Source organism: Marmota marmota, unplaced genomic scaffold, assembly GCF_001458135.2.
Source record: "Marmota marmota marmota unplaced genomic scaffold, marMar, whole genome shotgun sequence".
In the NCBI taxonomy this organism is placed as follows: Eukaryota; Metazoa; Chordata; class Mammalia; order Rodentia; family Sciuridae; genus Marmota; species Marmota marmota.
The window spans coordinates 28207509-28231186 of record NW_026000093.1 but is presented as its reverse complement, the minus strand read 5'-3'; the positions used below and the strand labels follow the sequence as shown (position 1 = coordinate 28231186).

The following is a 23678-nucleotide window of genomic DNA, read 5'->3' as shown; positions in this document are numbered from 1 at the left end:
GAATTTTTGCTTTGTATGATTGATTTCTAGACTGAAATACATGATTCATGTTGGTCTTTTCCTTGTTTATGCCCTTTATCTTTTCTAATACCATATATACAAATTATTTGAGAAAATAAACCAGAAGATTTTACCCTAGTATAATTTATAGATTTAGATAGATTCCCAAAGTCTATAAAAGTATGTACTTACGTCTCCTATATTAAACAAATTGGAGTGTTCCACATGGATGTATTGTAGAAGCTGGGCCTATGAAGCTGCTAAAATGGTTTTTATAGTGACATTGAGTCATGAGCCAAATGGTGACTACAGAACATGCTAATTTTACTCCTGTAAATGGGACACACGAAATGAGACTCACAGACTTGGAAGAAAGAATGGAGAGAATGTCACCAGCAAACACTGAGGACTTCTCTCTAACATGAATAGTATGACTTCTTTAAAAGGTTTAAAAAGAAAAAACAGTTCTTCCTGTTCCACTAATATTAATGCACTTCTACAATGTCTTGACTGTTACTTTATGAAATTATGTAAGTGTGTTGAAAGCCCTTCAGTAGTTTGCTGTGTGCTTAGTATTTGGTCAACATCAGAGTTTCTAAATTTGGTTTCAGATATGCACTACATTCTTGAAGATTATGGAAAATCTACCATTATTTACCATGTTTGAAATGATAAAGCTGAAAGCCATTTAAAGATACCAATAAGACCTTCACATGTTTACAAAAATATTTTTAATGAAAATAAATATATTTTCTAAACCATGAAGAAAATAATGACAAGAATAGTACAGTTTTATATTTGCAACTCTGGCTTAATATTGCAAATGTCTGGCTTCATAAAGACATCTGGTTTCTTAAATCTGCTTCTGCATTCAATCTGTCTCAACATATTGTTTTACTTGAAGTATATGAAGAAAATGTGGCCTTATACAGAATTTTTGCTTGGAAAAATGAGGAGAATTTTAATAGTTTTTTCAAATAATTGTGGATTTTTTAAAAATGTGGAATTTAGAACCAGAGGAATATGCTTACTATACACTGTTTATCTTGCACTTTGAATGTATTTTTTTTCCAAATGAGCAATATCTGATATTAAATATATACTTAATATATAAACATAGTATCAATATATTAATATGACTACATTACATATTTAATAGTTTAATATAATCTATTGTACACTTAATATATTTATAATACTAATAATCTATTAAATATATATTTAATATCAGGAATTGCTTATTTGAAAAATACTGCTTCACTGGGTTTTGTAAATTTTCCAAATGGTAACCTCTTTCATTATTTGGTATCACTTTTGTTAGTAATGCTGCCTTTCTTGTCAGAAAAGTCCTCAAGAATTGAGAAATTAAGAAGTCCACAGAGCCAGGTAATAACTTTTCCAAAATTGTAATTTTTGTTTGAAAGCTAATTTTTTGTTTGTAATTTTGTTATTGGCAACCAATAGTGTTGGATTTGTTTCCCTTGCAGTGACAAGCTCCCTTTGTTCATTTTTTAAAAAATCCCTGCTAAATGTCCAAGCATGAATAACTGCAGTTTTCCTGATAGTTGTCCTTTCCAGTAAAGATGCTGTTCCATGGAAAACAAGGCTGGTGTTAATACTCAACAGAAACAGCCCTACAGATTTACTTGATACAATCATGTATTTTGGTACATGGCAGAAGTGCTTCATGAGATTTTCCATTTCATCACAAGGAGTATTAAAAAGATATGTACTCAGTGGCCGAGAGTCAACAAAATCAGTCCTTTTTAATGCTTCATCAAATACGTTTTTAGGTAAAATCTGATATTTTAAAAAATATTAACTATGAGTGTATGGTGATAAAGAACACATGGATTACTTACTAGTAGAGTTAATTGTCACTAACCTGATTAATACAAAGATGCCAGTATTTTTTCCCACCATACTTTTTCACCATATGTGCAAATGTCAGACTTTTCTTTTCATGAATATATTTTTACAGTTTTAAAAATTTATAAGTTGGTCAATTGTATTATTACTTAATTTTGTCTCTGAAATTTTCTTTAGCCTAGATAAAAATCTTTTCCTTCTATAATCCTTAGTCAATTAAAACTTGGAAATAAGAAATCTTAGTCTGCATCTGTTAATAAAGCCAGAAGCACCATTTTTCTTTTTGGAAATATTTTCACTGTCTATTTAAGCAACAACTGACCTCACAGGTGCTCATAAATGCCTTACCTATTTCTGGCATACCCTTTTACCATTCCTTACAGCAGCTATTTCTTTTCTTCTTTGCTTCCTAAACCCCTTATTTGTATTTTGCTTTCTTTCTTCTTACTTGCCAAACAGCTTTATGGAGAAAATCAAGGTCATTCTACATAAATTGCAGGAATTCTTTTTTCATTAACATACACATAAAAAGATACCCCCCATCTCTGCATTCAAGAATATTTTGCCCAACATTAATACCTGATTGGACTTGTTTCTCTCTCATTTTGTTTTAGGTGGTACTGGAGACTGAACCCAGGGTCTAGCATGCTAGCTACATCTCTAGCTCTCTCCTCCTCCTTCTCCTCCTCCTCCTCTTCCTTTCTCTCTCTCTCTCTCTCTCTCTCTCTCTNCTCTGTTTTCTGGATTTTTTCTCGGTTTCCTGGAATGAAGAATAATGAAATTACAGAACAAGAGTATCCCATCACACCTCTGATGAAGCATTTCCAAATCCAACTGTGACTCCTTTCCCTTTTCCCCTCCCCTTAGGCACAGGAATACCTTTCTCTCTCTCTCTCTCTCTCTCTCTCTCTCTCTCTCTCTGTCTCTCTCTCTCTCTCTCTCTCTCTCTCTCTATTGGGGATTGAACCCAGAAACACTTTACCAGTGAGCAACATCCCCAGCCCTTTTTACTATTGTCTCAGCCTTCCAAGTTTCTGGGATTACAGACAAACACCCTACCTGATCTGACTGCTTTTCTTGATTCCCTTTTTTTCTCCCATTCTTATTCCGTAGATTCTTCCTCCTGCTTCTAGACTCTCATCTTTTGCCTAGCTACTTCTTGAATGCCTATAACATTTTTTCTTCATCTTCCCTGTTATAAAAGCTCTCATCTTTCAACCTGTATGTTCTATAATATACTCATTTCTTTTTCTTTCGTTTACTCCCAAACATGCAGGAAAAGAGCTGGAGAGTTGTTTTTTTTTTTTAAATTTTATCTTATTGGTCCTTCTTAGTTATACATGACAAAAAAATCCATTTTGATAAAATTATACAAGCACAGGATATAGCTTATTCTAATTAGGATACCATTCTTGTGGGTGGGCACTATGGTGGGGTTCACCAAGGTAATTTCATATGTGTACACAGGAAAATTACGTTAGATTGAATTTTCCTATTCCTGTCTGCCCTTCCCTTCCTTTCTTTTCCCTTTGTCTAATCTAATGAAGTTTTATTTATCCCTTCCCCTCGTTTATTGTGGTTTAGCTTCCACATATCAGCGAAAATATTCAACCTTCAGTTTGTTGGGATTTATTTCACTTAGCATGATATTCTCCAGATCCCTCCATTTGATGGCAAATATCATAAAGTCATTTTTATTTATGGTGGAATAATATTACATTGTGTATATATACCAAAATTTCTTTATCCATTCATCTGTTGAAAGGCACCTAGGTTGGTTTCATAGCTTAGCTATTGTGAATTGTGCTGATACAAACATTGATGTGACTTGTGTAATTGTGATATGCTGATTTTAAATCTTTTGGATATAGGCAAAGCAGTGGGAAACTGGGTCAAATGATGGTTCCATTCTTATGTTTTTGAGGAATATCCATACTGCTTTCTAGAGGGGTTGCACCCATGTACAGTCACAACCACAATGTATGAGTGTTCTTTTTCCTCCCATCCTCACCAAATTTGTTGTTACCTCTATTCTTGGTAATTGTCATTCTGGAGTGAGATGAACTCTCATTGTAGTTTTAATTTGCATTTCTCTAATTGCTAGAGATGTTGAACATTTTTTTCATATATTGATTGATTATATTTCTTCTTTTGAGACGAGTCTGTTCAGTTCCTTTACCAACCTTTGTTTGGGTTATTTGTTTTTTTTTTTGTTTGTTTGTTTGTTTGTTTGTTTTTTTGGTGTTAAGCTTTTTGAGTTTTTTGTATATCCTGGAAATTAATGCCCTGTCTGAGGTGCAGATGGCAAAGATTTTCTCCCATTCTATAGGTTCTCTCTTCACACTCTTGATGTTTGCTTTTGCTGTAAAGAAGCTTTTTAGTTTGATGCCATCCCATTTATTGATTTTTTAATTTTATTTCTTATGCTTTAGGTGTCTTGATCAGAAAGTCAGTTCCTCTGCCAATATACTGAAGAGTTGATCCTACCTTTTCTTCTAATAGGATGCACGGTTTTTGGTCTAACTCCTAGGTCTTTGATCTACTTAGAGTTGATTTTTGCACAGGGTGAGAGATAGGGATTAACTTTCATTCTATTACATATGGATTTCCAGTTTTCCAAGCACCTTTTGTTGAAGAGGCTGGCTGTCTTTTCTCCAGTGTGTGTTTTTGGTGCCTTTGTCAAATATGAGGTAAATTTATGTAGGTTTGTCTCTGTGTCTTCTATTCTGTTCCATTGGTCTTCTTGCCTAGTTTGGTGCCAATACCATGTTTTTGTTACTATAGCTCTGTAGTATAATTTAAAGTCTGCTATTATGATGCTTACTTCTTTGTATTTCTCATTAAGGATTGCTTTGGCTATTCTTGGACTCTTATTTTTCCAAATGAATTTCATGACTGCTTTTTCTATTTCTATGAAGAACGTTATTGGAATTTTGAATGGGAATTGCATGGAATTTGTATTTCACTTTTCATAGTTTGGCCATTTTGACAATATTGATTCTGCCTATTCAAGAACATGGGAGGTCTTTCCATCTTCTAAGGTCTTCTTCAGTTTCTTCAGTGTTCTGTAGCTTTCATTGTGCAGATTCTTCTTCTCTTTTGTTAGATTGATTCCTATGTATTTATCTTTTTGGAAGCATTGTGAATGGGATGGTTTTCCTAATTTCCCATTCAACTGATTCATCATTGGAGTATAGGAATGCAATTTATGGGTGTTGGTTTTGTATCCTGCTACTTTGCTGAATTCCTTCATGTGTTCTAGAAGTTTACTTGTGGAGTTTTTTTTGGGTGTTCTAAATATAGATTCATGTTGCTGGCAAACAGAGATAGTTTGAGCTCTTCTTTTCCTATTCATTTTCCACCCTATATTCAATGTACATTCAACTCTATATGTTCTATATGTTCAACATATAATCACTTCTATATGTTCTATAATATACTCATTTCTTTTTCTTTTATTCCCTCCCTAAATTTACAGGCAAAAGAGTTGGAAGTTTTGCCTGCTTCCTCTACATGGCCTTAATTTATTTCTTTTTGCATTAAATCTATCAATTTACTGGAATTGTTTTTTCAAAGAAAAATCATTACTGATTAATCAGCAAACTCAATTGTATTTTCACAATAGCCAACCATGTAAATTGCATATAGCATTTTAAAATGTTGTTCATTTCTTTCTGAAACGTTCTTCTACCTGGGCTTCCACAGCTACTGCACTCTTTTGGTTTTCCCATAATCTTCTTGTGTTTCTTGCTCTTTCCTCTACCTACCTCTTAGGGATTCTTTATCTTCTTTTTTTTTTTTCAGCCAAAATACAAGGTCATCTCAAGTAAGTCCTTTTGTGTGACTGTTTCGTTTCTCACTATTAGCTTTAACTGCCACCGGTATATTGAAGACACACAAATATATAATTTTAAGGCCTGATGTTTTTCTGAAGTTCCATTTCACAAATTTTACTGTTTATTGGATCTTCCCCCATGGATATTCTTTAAATCTCTAATTCAGTATGTTAAAATGAACTCTCTAGCTCTGTCTCTCTTCTTTACCCCTAAAGCTATTCATTCTTTTCATTATTTTTAGTTGATATTATCACTATTTCCTCATCCATCTGTGACAGAAATCCAAGAATTGTCTTTGGTTATACCATCTAACTAATAATTGACATCCAATCATTTCTAAAATCTCATTGTTTAATTCCATCTATTTGATGCTTATTAAATATTCTTTATTTCCATTCTGTTTCATTAACTCTTTTTGATGACTGCTATGTAGGCTAATTACTCAATTATCTAAACACATTCTTCACTTATCTAAACATATTCTGTAACTTATCCTTTATGCTATTGTCAGCATTAGCTTTATGAAAAATAAATCATAACAAAAACTTTTTAGTGATTTTTGAGAAGCCATGAAACATAGTTCAAATTTTTTCATGACACTTAGAAGTTTAAACCAATGCACTTCCCCAGCTTCTTTTTGTATAATTTCTCTTCCATCCATAGGGAGGTCCAATCATTGCAAAATGTGCAATAACTCTGTTGGTCTCCTGTAGGTTGGTTTTCTTGTGCTGTTCTCTCCCCAATCAGTGAAAATAAAAATTCTCATGTTTTAAGTCTGCTTTATAGGTCACCTTTCTTCCTTATCTACAGGTAAATTAAGTGACTTCAGTATTAGTATTTATTTAATTCTGCATTATGTGAGAATTGTTTTCAGTTGATCCTTTTCCTCTGTTACATTTTCCTTGCAATGTGAAGCTTTTTTTTTTTTTGAATCCCTCACAATTTTGGGCAAAAATTTTGTATATTTTTCTTACATACAAATGTGTTTTGTATATTTGTTCTTGAACTTAAGATTCTCTTTGGTTATGTAGTTTTTCAAGGTCACACTGTTTATAGCAAAACTTAGTTGAGAAAGCATGTGTCCTTATTTTTATTGAGCCTGTTTTCCTGTCTAATAAGAGACTTCATCATTTTAAACATTGGAAGTATTTTTCTTCAGTATATTCCTGATTATAAAGGAAGAAGTAAGAAAAAATAACCACAGCAATAGAAGACACTACAGAATTCCTAATAAAACTACTCTATTTTCAATTTATTGAGAGCTACTTTTGTAAAGTTTTTTAAAAATCAAATGTATATGAGTAAAGTTGCAAATTAATGCATGGAATAATTTGTTCTGTCCTCATGTAGGGCTTTTTTACATCATTTATTTAATATTTTATAGGGCTTTTAAATAATTTATCAACTAATCTTTGCAATACCCCTGCTGGGACAGTCAGTTGTAGACAGTAACTGCTGATTGGCAAGTGACATGTATATTACTTGTATATTACAAATGAAGAAACTAAAACAGAGAGAGGTTAATTGACTTGACCAATGTCTTACATATCCAGTGGCAGTACTGACCTCAGAATTAGAATGTGGGTTTATTCACATCAAATTCACAAAAGAATTAAGAGCCTGAGGTTGGCAGCCCTTTGTTATTTAGTACTTTCTAAATCCTTTAACTTGACTTCTCCTTTACTGGCTCTGTATGAGTCCATGCAGGGAAATTACTTTTAAAATCCATACCTTCTCATTAAACTAAGAATTTTTCCTCTATGTCAAATATATATTTAGCTTTTGAAAAGATGTTAAAACCTCGAAACATTTTCTTGCAAAATAATTCATTATTCAGTTTTCTATCTTTACATCACAAAGAGACCCCACTATTACATAATAGTAACTATAAACTATAATATAACTATAAAGCACCAATAAGCCAGTTTTTAAAAAAATCACAATGAAGGGTCTAATCAAGCTCAAGCTTTTTGGATTGTTCCAACATTTGATAATGACCACAAGAATAATGAAAGAGTGATTGTTTATTAGTGTGTTTTGAATCATAATAATAACAAAAATCTAAACAATATGTAAACACTAAGAAGTATATGAGAATAATTTAAATTTCTTAATGACTCTACCACAATAGTATTCTCATTATTTCAGTCTTACAGATGAAACAGTTTAGAAACCTTAAGTTATGAAGCTAAAAGGTAAATTAAGTGCTTACACAAGCAGTTACCATTTTCCAACACTTGTTATAGGTATATTAAACTTCACTCTCTGTTGATAGTCCATCAGTAATATTGTTTTAAAAAAATGTGAATAGTTCACATGCTGTTTTGAGGAATTACTTCATAAAGTGCTATTATTTTGAAATCTCTACAGGACCTGTTTTTTAATATTATCATCTGACACACACATATTTATAAACACCATCATCTCTTCTTTGATTTCTGTTTGCTTCAGAAACACTTCCCATTCCAAGTCCCACATATTTGTTATAATCTACTTAGTGATGGTCCTGATATTCGGATGCCTGTGGGGCTGTTCAGCATTAGGTAGTAAACACATTCCTTAGGAAATATGAGTTTGAGAAAGACCTAAAATATATTTGACACCTAATAAAATGGTTCAAACGTATGAAAAAAATCCTGCAAAACTGAGATAAAAATATATTTAAGTAATAATATTTGCAACACCAATATTGGTATATCGCCTCAAACACAATATCAAGCAGCTTTCATATAGTTACTACAAGTTATGTTGGATATGTGATTTGTGTACATTTCTCTATATATTTGATAAGATATAGTGTGGAGTTTTCAATAGTGAATTCTCTACGACAGAGGAAGACTTATAAATAGTGCTGCTCACTGTTAAATACAGTTGACTTCAATAGGCAGGCTGAGGCAGAGAAGCTAGGTCCTGGCAACGTGAGAGCAGGAGTAGAAAAGAGCCATCTGGCACAGTAGTATCAGGAATTACAGTCTTACTGAGTGGGAATAATGTGGGTGGGGGACTCTAGAATGAGAAACTTGGGTTACTTCTAGAATTCTAACTTGGATAAACAAGAGGGCAATGTTTTTTAAAAATATTTTTTAGTTGCTGGTAGACACAATACCTTTATTTTATTTATTTTCATGTGGTGCTGAGGATTGAACCCAGTGCTTCACAATAGTAGGCAAGTGCTCTACCGTTGAGTCACAACAACACTGAGGGCAGTTATTATTTGATGTATACAAAAGGAACAGCAATATGATAAGTCTAAGAATGGCACTTTAAGATATCACAATTCTACATTTAAATTTAATTCAATGACCTTTTCCTTTCTGAATAAGTGAAAACGCATTAATGAAACACATTTCACACACATGCTAATAACTGTTTTTCTGCAAGTAAATATTTTCTGTATGTTATTGAAATATCTATTTCAATTGAAATAATGTTTAAATACTCCTATATGCCTCTTTTCAGCCAAAAACTGTTGCTATGACTGTTTCAACATATTTCAAATATATGTATATTCATTGCCAATTTATCTGCTTTGCAGATGCTAGTTTCCTATAAAGTATTTATTGTCCTTGACTACTGAATATGTCACTGCTCAGTATTGTAATGAATGTTTTCCACCTTTACTATATGTTTCAATGCTATAATTATTAATTTTTCAATCAATAGAATATTTTTAATACAATGGTTAATATCTTCTCTGCCTTTGTTATGTTATTTCAAAATTTCTTCACATATTTGCCTTAAAATACTATTGTTAAACCTTTCAGACCTTTTTTAAAAATAGTGAAATAGGTTCAGAGAAGAAGAAATGCTGAAAAAACAACACAAAATAAACAAATTTACATCTAATTAAGAAATTCTTTTTGGGCCATGGAGATATGTATCTGTATATATGACATGTAATGGATATATAAGTCAAAAGACATTTTTAAATAAGATAATCTACTAAATGAAATATCTAAAATATAAATGATAAGATGAAGTAAAATCAGTATATTAATTAAATAAAAATATAGTGTAAAAATATTAATAATAAATATATTTACTTTGATCAAGAGTCATGCTATTGTCTGGGAAAATCATGACATACTATAGATTATCAAAATCATTACACTAGCCAGGTGTGGCACACTCCTTCCTGTAATCCCAGCAACCCTGGAGACTGAGGCAGAAGTATCGCAAATTCAAGTACAACCTTAGCAATTTAGGGAAGCTCTAAACAACTTAGTAAGACCCTGTGTCAAAATTAAATAATAATAATAATAATAATAATAATAATAATAATAATAATAATAATTTAAAGTCTGGACATGTAGCTTAATGGCAAAGTGCCAATGAGTAAATCCCCAGTACAAAGAAAGAAAGAAAAGTCACTTCACTATTAATATTGAGCCTCTTACTATTGACTCTATTATTATCATTACAACTCTATTCCATTATGGGGAACATTAAAGAAACTTTTAAAATGCTAAATGCTGGTGTTAACAAGTACTGTACAACTTATCTAATAAAATTACAGTGAACTGAGAAGTCAAAATATCTCAAAATAGAGACATTTCATTGACAACAGTATCAATTAGTTAAGAGTAAAGTTCGTTTTTTTAGTTTGCCCTATAAATTTCAGAAAGGGCTTTATGCACAATATAAGGAACAAGTAAATACTTGAAAATAAACATTCTTGAATTTATAACCTTGTGGTGTAACATAACTAGAAGATTTTATTTTATCTTTATGAGTCACTAATATCTATATCTAATTCCCATAATGTTTTGTGTCAACCAGAATCATCTCAGTGATAATTAGAAGGCCTGGTGCTTATGATACCTTCCAGGCCTTCTTTGATACATAGGAACACACACCAACTTCTTTAATTCACAAAGACTTTTAATATTTTCATAATACAAAACCTCTATAAATACATAGAATATGCATTTGACCAATGTTTCAGAATAAAACAGGTTTCAGATATACAATTTGAGCCATGCTTGGTTATACTTCCATATAGTACTACATGGAGAGGCATGTTCAACTGCATGTATAAGTGATGTATGGTGTACCAGCTTATTAAAGTACAAACAGGCAGGGAAAAGTTAAAGACAAGACTTTTGAATTATTTATTTTAAAAAAAAAGTCTTGTAAAAATTTTTAGGAAATAACATGAAATGATGAAACACAAAAATCTTGTGCTTTGTTCACTCCCTAGTCTGCAACAATGCAAACAACAGAAGTTTCCCTAGAATTAAAATTAGGAAATGCTATGTTGTATTAGGGCTATCCAAATATTATCTAACTTGCCACTCATTTCTATTTAGAACAAATTAAATTTCTGTTTCCTTCCCCCACCCCCCATCTTCCCTTAAGGTTTGACATCTCTATTCCCCAGCTTATTGAACTCAACTTTTATCTCCTTTATTATAATGTCTTTGTGTACTCTTCACTATACAGTAATTTAATAGTAAAATACTATAAATGCATGCAGAGTCATTTGAAGAAAGTAAAAGATTCTCATCAATTTTTAATATATAAATAACATTTTAAAGTGAGTTACAAAAATGTAAAATTTAAATAACATTACAGCTAATGCTGGCTTCAGTTTTCATGCCTCCAAAATGTGGTTCCCAGACTAAGGAAATATTTTAAATATTTTCTAGATCTAATAGACTCTGACCTTAGTGGCTGTGTGCCCTTTATAAAGGCCAAGTTTTTACAAAAGATAGCATTCTTCTCAAAGCCTTTGGAGGAAGGGAAAGCTATATTTAGAAAGTCCATTTGACATCCTGGGGTGTTCTCATATCTTACTGCTATTTATAATCAGGTGTAGGCCAGTAGGACAACAGATTTGTTTTAACTAATAATTTCCCAGGTTTCTGGGAATTAAAAGTAGTGCTTTAGTGTTCTAAAAATTGATTCTAGAAATTGTTAAAAGCAAGAAATTTTAAAATTTGTTTACTGATCACCCAGTTGTTACATGGCCTGACTTGGAGCATGATTCAAAAAGTTACATTTCTGGTTGGACATATAGTTGTCATCCTGCTGGTTTATGATAGATGTCTTGCAGAGTAAATATGCTCAAATGTTTTAAATTCTTGATTGTGAGTGTTCCTTATGATTTATTTTCCTTTTAAATGTCATGCCAATATACTCCATTTTGAATGCAGACAGAAATAACCAATTTTCTAAAACTTATTTTCATTCATATGAATCTTATTTATTTTAATGCATACGACTTAACTAATTTTGTAGACATTTGATATACCAAAAACAGAAAGAAACAAAACATCATTAAGAAAAACCTCAAATTGTTAAATGACATATTGCCATTAGAAGGTATTAGAGAGATTAACAAAAATGGACTTGAAGCTGACTACTAATGTAGCCAGCCTTTAACTATATTAGTCATACAGAGGAGGATTATCTAGTTCAGGAATATTTTGTTGTTGTTGTTCATTAAAAAAAAATCAAACCAACAGAAAATTTTAAATGACAGTTAAAAAGGACTTATTTCGCAAACCATTTGAGAGATGGCAACACCATGCACTCTCAACCCCCAATATGTCAATATTTCCTATAAACATACAACTGCATATTACTATGGAAATCAGAAAATTCACACTGACACAATACTGCAGTGTTATTTAGCCCTCAGTCACGTTTTAAGTGTTGTCAGCAATCCCAACATCCTTCAGGTCAAAAAGATCAACACTGAATCACATGATGTATTTACTTTTCCTATGTGTTTAGTTTCTTTAATCTGGAAATTTTGGTGGGGGCATTCTTTTGAATTTATGTCCTTGAAACTTTAAAGATTAAATTCAGTTCTTAACTATTTCACTTTGACTCATGATTAGATTCAATGTATGTCACGTGAAGCCTATTTTCCTGCTACTTCTTATCAAACAATTTTGGCAAACTTTTTAATATTTACTGCGATACTAATTTTCATTAAGAGTGTTATCATTAATTTCATTAAGATTGTTATCTCTCTTTTTACTATAAATTTATTTATTTTTCCTTATTTTTAATTTTTTTATTTGCTCTAATTAGTTATACATAACAGTAGAATGCATTTTGAAACATTGTACACAAATAGAGCATAACTTCTCATTCCTCTGGCAGTACACCAGTAGTGTGATCATACATGTATATAGGGTAATAATGTCTGTCTCATTCTACTGTCCTTCCCATCTCCACAACCCCACCCCTCCCATCACTCCCCTCTGCACAATCTAAATTCCTTCATTCTTCAAATATAAAGAAGCATCCACTTGTCAGACAAAACATTTGGTCTTTGTTATTTTGGGATTGTCTTATTTCACTTAGGATGATATTCTCTAGTTCCATCCATTTACCTGCAAATGCCAGAATTCCATTCTTATTTAAGGCTGAGTAATATTTCATTGTGTATATGTACCACATTTTCTTTATCCATTCATTTGTTGAAGGGCATCTATGTTGGTTCCATAGTTTAGCTATTGTGAATTGAGCTGCTATAAACATTGAAATAGCTGCGTCACTGTAGTATGCTGTTTTTAAGTCCTTTGGGTATAGACTGAGGAATGGGATATCTGGGTTAAATGGTAGTTCCATTCCAAGTTTTCTAAGGAATCTCCACACTGCTTTCCAGATTGGTTGCACCAATTTGCAGTTCCACCAGCAATGTATGAGTGTGCCTTTTCCCCCACATCCTCGCCAACACTTATTGTTGCTTGCATTCTTGATAACTGTCATTCTAACTGGAGTGAGATGAAATCTTAGAGTAGTTTTGATTTGCATTTTTCTAATTGCTAGAAATGATGAACATTTTTTCATATGTTTGTTGATTGATCATATTTCTTCTTCTGTGAAGTGTCTGTTCAGTTCCTTAGCCCATTTATTGATTGGGTTATTCTTTTGGTGTTTTTTGAGTTCTTTATATTTCCTGGAGATTAATGCTCTATCTGAGGTGCACGTGGTAAAAATTTTCTCCCACTCTGTAAGCTTTCTCTTCATGTTATTGATTGTTTCCTTTGCTAAGAAATTTTTTACTTTGTACCCATCCCATTTATTGATTTTTAATTTTACTTCTTGTGCTTTAGAAGTCTTGTTAAGGAAACCAGGTCTTAAGCTGACATGATGAAGATTTTGGCCTGCTTTTTTTTCTATTAAGTGCAGGGTCTCTGTTCTAGTGCCTAAGTCTTTGTTCCACTTAGAGTTGATTTTTGTGCAGGGTAAGATATAGAGGTTTAATTTGTGGTAAGGTATGTTGTGATTATATAAATATTAAACTTATAATTAATTTAATCACACATTAGAATGGATTCATAGAGTCTTATTCAGTGGATTATAATCTGATTGTGTCATTATTTGTTTTCAGGCTATATTGCTCAAATTTATCCAATGGAAACTTCTTCAATGTGTCTTTTGACATTTTCTCATTATTCACTGATATCTTTGATACCACCTGGAACAATCATATGTTCTAGGGTCATTTTATATTTTCTCTCCTGTTGCTCTGGAATCAATCTTTTCTTCAAAAAGCTCCACTTCCTCTAGTTGAAACTTTATTTAAAAAACAAGATGTGGACTCTAGCTGTGCTCACTGCTGTTGGGAAGTAGCTGCTCTAGGAGGTGTCAATATAGCTATGGAATTTATGTATATAAATATATACTTACATATATATATATATAAACTCATATGCATATACATTTATTATATATTCATATATAGATACATTTTATATCTATTTTTTCTTACCTATCTATATATGTATTGAAAAATATGAGTTCACCTAATATTATCCAGTGTCATCTAATGCCACAAGTTAATTCTAGTTTTTGTCTCTTTTATACTTTAAGTCCCTCTTCAGACAGTGAGAAAAAAATAATTACTATAATATTCAATCAATAAGTATTCTACCATCCCATCTCATCTTTCTCCCCATTCAGCCTCAAGCTGTGACTAGCTGTGTCAGTGGTTGCTGTGATCACCTCTCCAGGTAGATGCTTTTGATACTCCAATATGTCTCAACATCTCACACTAGGTTCCTCTATGCAATTTCTCTCCACCGCTTTCTCCTGCTCTGTAATAATGCCACACCTTTGTGGTCTGCATGCAACAAAACTATGTTTTTTTTTAATTTATCTAAATGTTTAAATATCTAGCAAATTTAAAAAATACACAGCACAATTTGGATTCTATCGGTTCTATGAATGGGTTTTTAAAATTCTTAACCAATATTGGTTGGAAAAGGTATACACTCATCGTCATTAGATTCTCTTTCTTTTTGGTCACTTACTATATATCATGTGTTGATCTTCAATATTATCCACTTGTTGATGTGCACTAGCCCATTAAGTCCCTTCCTTGTATCTGAGCAAACATATCAGCTTGGTATCTCTCAAGAGGCTATGGAAGCCACTGACAGCAGAATCAATTAAGATAGTTGTTAAAAGGCTGGTCCCTGAGCCTTATTTTCATTTGCTGTTTGTAATCTCTGTGGATGGGAATGGGTGTACAGAACTCACCTCATGTGATTATCCTGCATTAAATATTGAAAATATGAGGCATCTTGCCTGTCTATCATTTCTCAAAATTTAAAACACAGGGCTCACCAATTGTAATTCTTATTTTAGATCTATCAGATCAAACTTATTATTTTACAAACTTGTGAACTGCTAAATGTGTGCATAGCCTGCAAAGTAAAATATATTCTATCTTTTGCAAAATGTCTTCTACCAAATGTTGTCATGAAATGAAATGTAATTTCTTTTTGAAATTTTGTTTGGAGTAAAGTTACAGATCTTCCAAGCTTTTTAGAAAAAACATGTACAAAGGCCCTAATTCTGAACAAATTTTTTAGAGAAAGAAAAATCCTGGAGGCTCGAGTGTGAGTGTTCAACCCCCAGAAAAGAATGCAGTTAGTTAATCAGAGAGAATCCATATTATGCAGCTATGTAGGATACAGGTATTTTTATGCCTTTTGATAAGAAGTATTTTGTTCCTATAATGAGATGCTGTAGTGATTCAGGAAGGGGCCAGTTGATAATTGAAGGAAAGAAAGAATGTATGGGAAAGTTATTCAGGGTAGTTTTTGTCCCTTTTGTGCCATTAAAAAAAGGCTGTGGTAGAATTCTCAGTGTGTCTCTTAAGTCTTCACCCTGTAAAACTGATTAAGTAGAAACTAATTCAGGAAAAATAGGATGTATGAAAGTTGTATAAGTCATTAATCATTGTAAGCAAATGTACAAAGGGAACTCCTTATTTCTGTTTTTCCTAGTAAGTAGACATTGTTCAATCTAGAGACCTAAACCAGATATACAGGAATCATATTTGATTATTCTTTTATTCACTCCTAATATTTACTCCACTAGCAAATACTGTTATTTTTATCTCTAAAATAAATCTTAAATCCCACCTTCCTCACTAGCTCCACTGTACCTAATCATGCTATCATCTCTGAACTGGTCCAGTCCTTCAGTGGCCTCCACCAGAAGCTGGGTCCCAACGCTTCCATCATTGTTCCATCCTTTCTCTGCACTCCATCTTACATATAGTTGCAAAAATGATTTTTTAAAAATTGTACTAATTAAAACCCTGGTGGCTTTTCAATTTACTTTGAGTAAAATCCAAACTTAAAGACCCTGTGCATTCAGCCCTTACCTGACTCCCCAATCTCATACCAGCTCCTTTGCTCATATACTTTAGCAGTGATATTCTAGGAGTGCTGGGAACCAGGATTTCTAGTGATGATATAAGCTGGTTCATGTTTCTTTAGAAGACTATCTGACTTTTGTAATTGCTTTATAGACAACAATTGAAGGATTGAAACAAGAGAGAAAGGAGGACAATCATGTAAGAGTCTGCCTATTGAATTAAGTGAGGCAACAATAAAGGCTTGGAGTTGGAGGAAGATAATAAAGATGCATTTTTAAGACAGTGGCTGACAAGAATTTCTAATGGACTAGATAAGGAAACTGAGGGAAAGTGAGGGTTTAAAGATAAAGCTAGAGTTTTTGGATTCAGCAACTGAATGAGCTATGGAGTTGGTAAAAATTGGAGTGAAAGTCATTGTACTCCATAAAGTTGTACAATTAAAATAATAGTAAGAAGAATGCTCATACTTAGAAGACATTCAAAAGTTTATTCTATGTTTGGGAGCTGGGAATATACCAAAAAAGAAAGAGAAAAGAATCTCTTCAGGTACTTGACACTCCTACTGCATGATGAATGACAGGTGACATTCCCACCAGTGAGCACCTCAACCCCAGGATTGTGTCTATTGCAAATTAAATCTTGTACAATCAATTTTTATCCAATTGTTTTTCTCAGGAAAAAAAAACTTGAATGAAAGTAATAGATAAAACTAAAATCTTTGGTTTTATTTGCTAACTTTGAAATGTCAAGGATGCAGAGAGTGAAGATATTTAGTAGGAGGCTGGAATTATGAGTCCGGGATGTAGGTGAGTGGCAACAGCTAGAAGTATGAATTTAGGAGTCATAAACATTTGCTTATTAAAGCCACTGATCTCAGTGTAAAGAACTGGAAGGCCAGGAATGAGCTATATGGTGCTCTAATACTAGAAGCTGAGGGATGAAGACATCACCAAAAGAGCTTAGGAAGAAAAGGCAAGCAAGAAAGGAAGAAAATCAGGAGGGTTTGATGTCCTGAAAATTAATGAAACAAGATCGTATTCCAAAGTTTATTGTATTAATGGAAACTTAAACTATATATTCTAAAAAGATCTTACAAAAAAAAGAACAACTTTCTATTATAACTGATGGATTACTATAGCACAGGGAATGAAAAAGTGGAGAGGGAATCAAGAATTTAGGTAAAATACCATTTTAAACAAAATGTCTATTTAAGGAATACGTAAACAGTGTCTAGACATAATATTTTGTCTGTATCAACTACAAGTATGGTAAATGAAGATGAATGATTATAGTTCAATATCAAGTTCTGGGAAAAAAAGGGAAATGCCTGGTTCTCCATAGATTTTTTTAAAGCATATTTCAAATCTTTACAGGTTTGAAACTTGTCATATTTCAAACAATTTTTAAAATGATTTTACCCATTTTAGAAGCATAATTGAGCTTATTATAAAATTACTTACTTGAATTCACATAGTTTTTGTTTGTTTGTTTATTTTTTGATACTAGGGATTGAACATAAAGCACTGAGTCACATTCCCAGCCACCTTCACCATCCATTTTTTAAATTGAGACAGAGTCTTACTAAATTGCTGAGGCTGGCCTTGAACTTGTGATTTTCCTACCTTAGCCTTCCTTGTCATGGTATTACAAGTGACAATTTTATAGGTAAAGGCTAGAACTCTGGTTTTCTGGATAATGATTATGGTTTCTCTTTTTTTTCTTTTCCCACAAAAGACTACTATTGAGTATCCCTTTTTAAATATTATCATTTTATATTGTACAATTTATAAATCTCATGTACAAAATTGTAAGTGTGGTAGCACCAGCTACATAAGAAAATTAGATACTTCTTAGCTTCAGACTTAAGAGTCATTCACCTGTGAAAGTAAAGTACCTGAGCATCCTGTATCTCAGTAATCTCTGAAGATGGAGACAATAACACAAAAATTATTTTCAATGATTGTACATTTACACATGGATTTACACATGGATTTTTCACATGGAGTTTACACATGGATTTTACATATGGAGTTTACATATGTATTGTACATTTATAGTGCATACAGTGTTCCTAAGTCATATACTCAAAAAGACTAACTTTCTGTGTGACCTTAACCTTGGGCAACACTTTACTTCTCTGGGCCCTATTATTAGGACATAATATTATAGAATGCCTTCAAACAGTAAACATTTTATGGTACTATAGCTTCACGATTCATAAGATTAAGGGAACACTATATATAAACACTATATATATATATATTTTCATATATGTATGTTANATATATATATATATCTTTTTTTTTAAAGACTAATGAGGTAAAAATCTTACAGCAACACAATGCCCTTTATTTTCCAAAGTTCACAATGTTTCATTTAAAAATCTCAATGATACTAAGGGGTTGATCCCTTCATAGTGTATTTGATTTCACTGCAATTGCTAACAAAAAACTATAGTTATTTATACTCCTTTTTTGTCCACACATGAAACTATCTTTTATTTTTTATTTTTTTCTTTTCTTCTTCTTCTTCTTTTATTTTTAACCAAGTAGAATGTCTTACTCTGGCACAATGTTTGAAATATCTTTCCATCCTTCATAAGATTAATGGAAGAAAGGGCTTACCAGTGATATTGTTTTCTAAATGCTAAATGATTAAAGTTAGGGGAAATAGAGCTCATGAAAATTAAATTATAATAAGAACTTATAAGAGGGCAAAAATAAAACAGATCTATTTCCACATTGACAAATATAAGATTTTAGGAGAAAATAATTAAAATTGTACTTATAAAGTGATGATACTAGCTTAATGAAACAAAGACAGCCATCATGTAAACAGTAGGCAATTTTGAATATGAATTTAGATTATGAAGATAGATACAGAGTAACATCCACAGAAAGCAAGGTAACAAAGATGTCTTCATCCAGTCACAGCACATCAGGCATATAGGGACCTCTTGACACTTTGATATGTGCCATTTTAGGACAATGAACCTTATTACAAAGTGAAAACTTATTTCAATAGTAGTTTAGGTGAAATATAAGCATGTTTTAAAAATCCATTAATGGTGAAAGCTATGTTAGAATACTTGAAAAAGTTAGGGATGATCAGTTTAAGTAAATTTTCTTTTTAATGCTGGAATAACTGTTACATAAAAAATAGCTTTCACTGTGCCAATGCTGAAGACAAAAATCCGGCAACTTCAGACTTCTGGCTTAATAATATAGAATTATGGGGTCCAGTATAGTGTCTATTACCCTCATGTGGCTATTGGATATTTAAGATATGGGCTAGTTTATTCAGGAACTGAAACTTTAATTTTGCTGAATTTTATTGAAATGACATTTAAGTGATAATAACAATAAAAACATACAAAGCTTAGGGTTATAGTGCAGGACAGCATTGAGAACACTTCCATTATTAGAGAAAGTTCTACTAAACAGAGCTCACATTTAGGATTTTAAAAACTCACTTACATTTTTATCCTCTTGTTGAGAAAAATCTATTCTTATCAGTAAGTAAGAGTAGTCAGAGTGCTGGATATAAGTTTAAGATGAAAAATATTATTGTGTTTCTACAGAGGAACAACACAGAAAGAGCTTAAAAGTCATTTACAGTTAAAAAAAAAGTTACTCAGGAATAAATCTAAATAAAGATATGTAAGACATTTTTGGAGAAACTACCAAACTGTACTAAAAGATAGAAATAAGGAACTAAATAAGTGCAGAGAAAAACCTTGTTTCTGGATAGAAAGACTCACTATAATAATGGAAATTCTTTCTAATTTTATGTGCACATTAAGTACAATTTCAGTCAAAATATTTAACATAGGTTTTGTGGAACTGTTAATTCTGAAATTTATATAAATGGTCAAATGACCAAGAATAGCCTAAGTAGTCTTAAAGGATATTAATGTAGAAGGATTTGCTCATCAAATATAAAAATTATTATAAAGCTACATTAAGTAAAGATAGTGTAGTGTTGTTTCAAAGTAGTCAAATAAACTCATGAAACAGAATAAGGAGCCCCAGAGATGGATCATAACATATTTGGAAACTTGAAAATTCAGAGAGATCATTAAAGATTACTGGAATAAAGACAGACTATTTAATAAGTGATCCTGGGAAAATTAGTTATGCATAAAATTGGATCACAACTACAAATCAATTTCTCTTTTAATTTTTTTTTAGTTGTAGTTGGACACAATACCTTTCTTTTATTTTATTTATTTTTACGTGGTGCTGAGGATCAAACTCAGCACTTCGCATTTGCTAGGCGAACACTGTACCACTGAGCCACAATCCAGACCCACAAATCAATTTCTTTTATTGTCTTTCGCCTTTTATTATCTATAATAATAATTTGTTTTACTAATTACTCATACCCAATGAAATATTTCTAATTAATAAACATCAGTAAAAAAGGAAGTTTTATTTTGCGTACTCAAGAGGAAATGTTGACTTTTATTTTATTTATTTTTTTTTATTAGTGCATTGTAGTTGTACATAATAGTCGGGTTCATTTTGACAAAATCATGCATGAAATTTAATTTACTCCATTTCACTCCAGTTCTCCCTCTTTCCCTTCCTTCCTCACTCCTCCTATTCTCCTTCTTCTACTCTACTTGTCTTCCTTTCACTCATTTATTTATACAAATCAATTCTTGATAAATTAATATCTTGACTAAAAAAATACACTAGAACTTCTAGGAAAAAATTTACAATGATATCTTTATAACATTAAGGCAGAAAAGGACATTTAAGTAAGATGGAAAGGCACAAACTAAAAAGAAAACTTAGATCTCATAAAAATTGGAAGCTGCTATTTCTTCCAAGACAATATTAAAACTGAGAAGACAAGTATAATCTGAGATAAATTATTCATATCATATATAGCTAAAAAGGCTTAATTTGCTGTATTTAAAGAAGAATGAGAGTAAAAAAGAAAGAAGATAAATAGAGGAATAGAATATATTCTCTATAATTTTACAAAATAGTTTTGTTGTAACTGAATTATGCTAAATTTATATTTCTTTCTTTAGTTAAATAATTTTTATTTTCCATTTGAACTGCAGAAGATAGAAACAGAAGTTTAGAGAGAAATAGCTGTTACAGTACAACAGCTGTACTCCATGTAAAAATAAGAATTTTAGAAGCTAATGATTCTGAAATTGCCCTTAATCATATCATAAAAATGCTTGAAAAACATGTTGGCAAATCATATAATTTAGATTCTTATCAAGATAATTTTTTACATATATCCACATCATTTGATAGATTATAATGTAGGTGTTATGCCTACATGTAAAGAATGTTATATAAAATTATTAAAAATAAATCAGAAAACCAGATACATTGTCAGCTTCATCAGTAGTCTGAGATACAAGCATTGATGTCATGGATACTTCTGCCATGGATCTTGGCAAATATGGAGTCTATATTGTCTTATAAATATCCCTAGAATTAGGAGGATCCATTCATTCGTTCAGCCCATTTTCTGCTTGTATTTCATGTGTCATTACAGTGCTGAGTCCTGAGACTAAAGTCAACACACAAGGCAATATAAGGGCAGGTGCCTTTTCTATCTTGTTAACTTTTTCCATTCATCCATTTCAAGATGTCCTTGTTTTGAGTACTTACTAGAGGTCAAGTGCTATGCTAAATATTGACTACCTAATTAAAAATGAGAAAAACTAGCCCCTGATTTTGATGTCACTACTGTCTTTTGTTTTGTCATAAAAAGGGAAGGCCCTTTGCTATAATTTTAATCTCAAATTGCAAATGAAAATAAAATTGTCAGACTCCGACAAGCATGGGTAAATACAACAGAGTTCCTCTTTTATATGTCTCATTCTTCTCCCTTCCATTTCCCTATGTGCACTCACTTGCACATAGACCAAGGCAAGATGTACTTCAACAAGAATCAAGCCAATTTTCTCACACCATTGAGTGGGACTGTTCCTCACTTAGAAGACTTGATGCCATCATGGCCCTTAATTTTGATAAGCAACTAAAGGATCATGTTGACAACCTATGAAAATTATTTCTCTTAGGAGAAAATACCAAGGGTTAATCTGTTGCTTCACATGCATTAACTCCTGGGATTAGACCACAGACACAGGTATCACTATGTGTACTTAGTAACATCAAGCTAAAAATGGAAAAAAAATATCATGCTGTTATTGTCTTCCCTTTTCTCTAAGGTACTCTCTGATAAACACCTGTGCCTCCAAGGGAATTGTGAGCAAGTTCTTTATAGGGCAGATTAGATATACAAATAGCTATCCGCACACTTAATTTAAGATGACTGAATTTATGAGTTTCAGTGTTCCTACCTGATTGGAAACGTTCTTGTCTTTAATTCATTGATTCTTCTTCTTTTTTTGTTTTTTGGAGATGACCTTTGAACTTCTACCAGATATTGCTTCTTTGGGGAAACCAGTCCTTCCAGAAAATCAGGCAACTGAAATGGAGACAGCAAGGGAAAGGGAAATTATCTATATATGCAGATTTTGCTTTTAACAGTTTTAAGTAAATGTCTAAGTACACCTTTCACTAACAGTAGAATAACTTTAAAGAGATGCATGATTTATAAATTCAAGTACTCATAAAGCAACAAATGACAAAAGTATAGGATGCATTTTGGGTCTTTAAGACAAGCAAAGACTTCCTAATAGAAAAATTATCCTTTGCTAAATAACAAAACTCATTTCTTTCCTTCAGTCTTCACCTAGACTTCTTTTCATGAGTCTTCTCTTAGGATTCTAGGAAATTAATTTGACTAAACTTAAATTTCTTAAAATAAACATAGAAACTTGTTGAAAATATGTCACAGACACCTTTAATGGTTTTTAAGCTCTGCCATACACAAAAGTATGTGTGTGTGTGTATGCATGCACACACATATGTGGGGAGAGAATAAATTTGTTGACCCTAGTCAGTGATTTAGAAAGCTGGATATTAGGGTAAAAGGAAAAGAGACAAATAAAGCAAATAAAGTCCCGAGATTGGGATTCCAAAATAACAATAGCAGTTTCCCAAGTGAATAAGGGAAAATCTTCTCAAATTGTAGTCACACCTGTTATAGACCATCTGCCCATAAATTTCATCATTAATGGAACACACTATCTCTCCCTCTCTGCACCCATAAGGCATTCTCTTATAAATTATTCCTCTTTATAAGACCATGTTTTCTTCCATCTGTTTGAATATATTAGGATCTAGGAGGAGCAACATAAATTGAGCCATGCCTTGGGACCTGTACCATGGTATGTAAGAAGCAGTGTATTGTTAGGAGGTAAGAAATAGTTTGTGATTATCTTAGGTTGAGTTCCCCAGAAACAG

The 23678-nt window shown here is 32.1% G+C and overlaps 1 protein-coding gene across 2 annotated transcripts in view; it reads right to left on the bottom strand.

The window, feature by feature from the left end:
* Nucleotides 1-23678, bottom strand: part of Pkia (cAMP-dependent protein kinase inhibitor alpha) — a 91216-nt gene that overhangs the window by 15237 nt on the left and 52301 nt on the right. The window contains exon 2 of one of the 2 annotated variants that reach the window (XM_048783088.1): nucleotides 22670-22797. The gene's annotated coding sequence lies outside the window, so the exon portion shown is untranslated. Of the gene's footprint in view, nucleotides 1-192; nucleotides 331-22669; nucleotides 22798-23678 lie in introns of those variants that run through there. The other variant, XM_015485889.2, reaches the window with a different exon arrangement.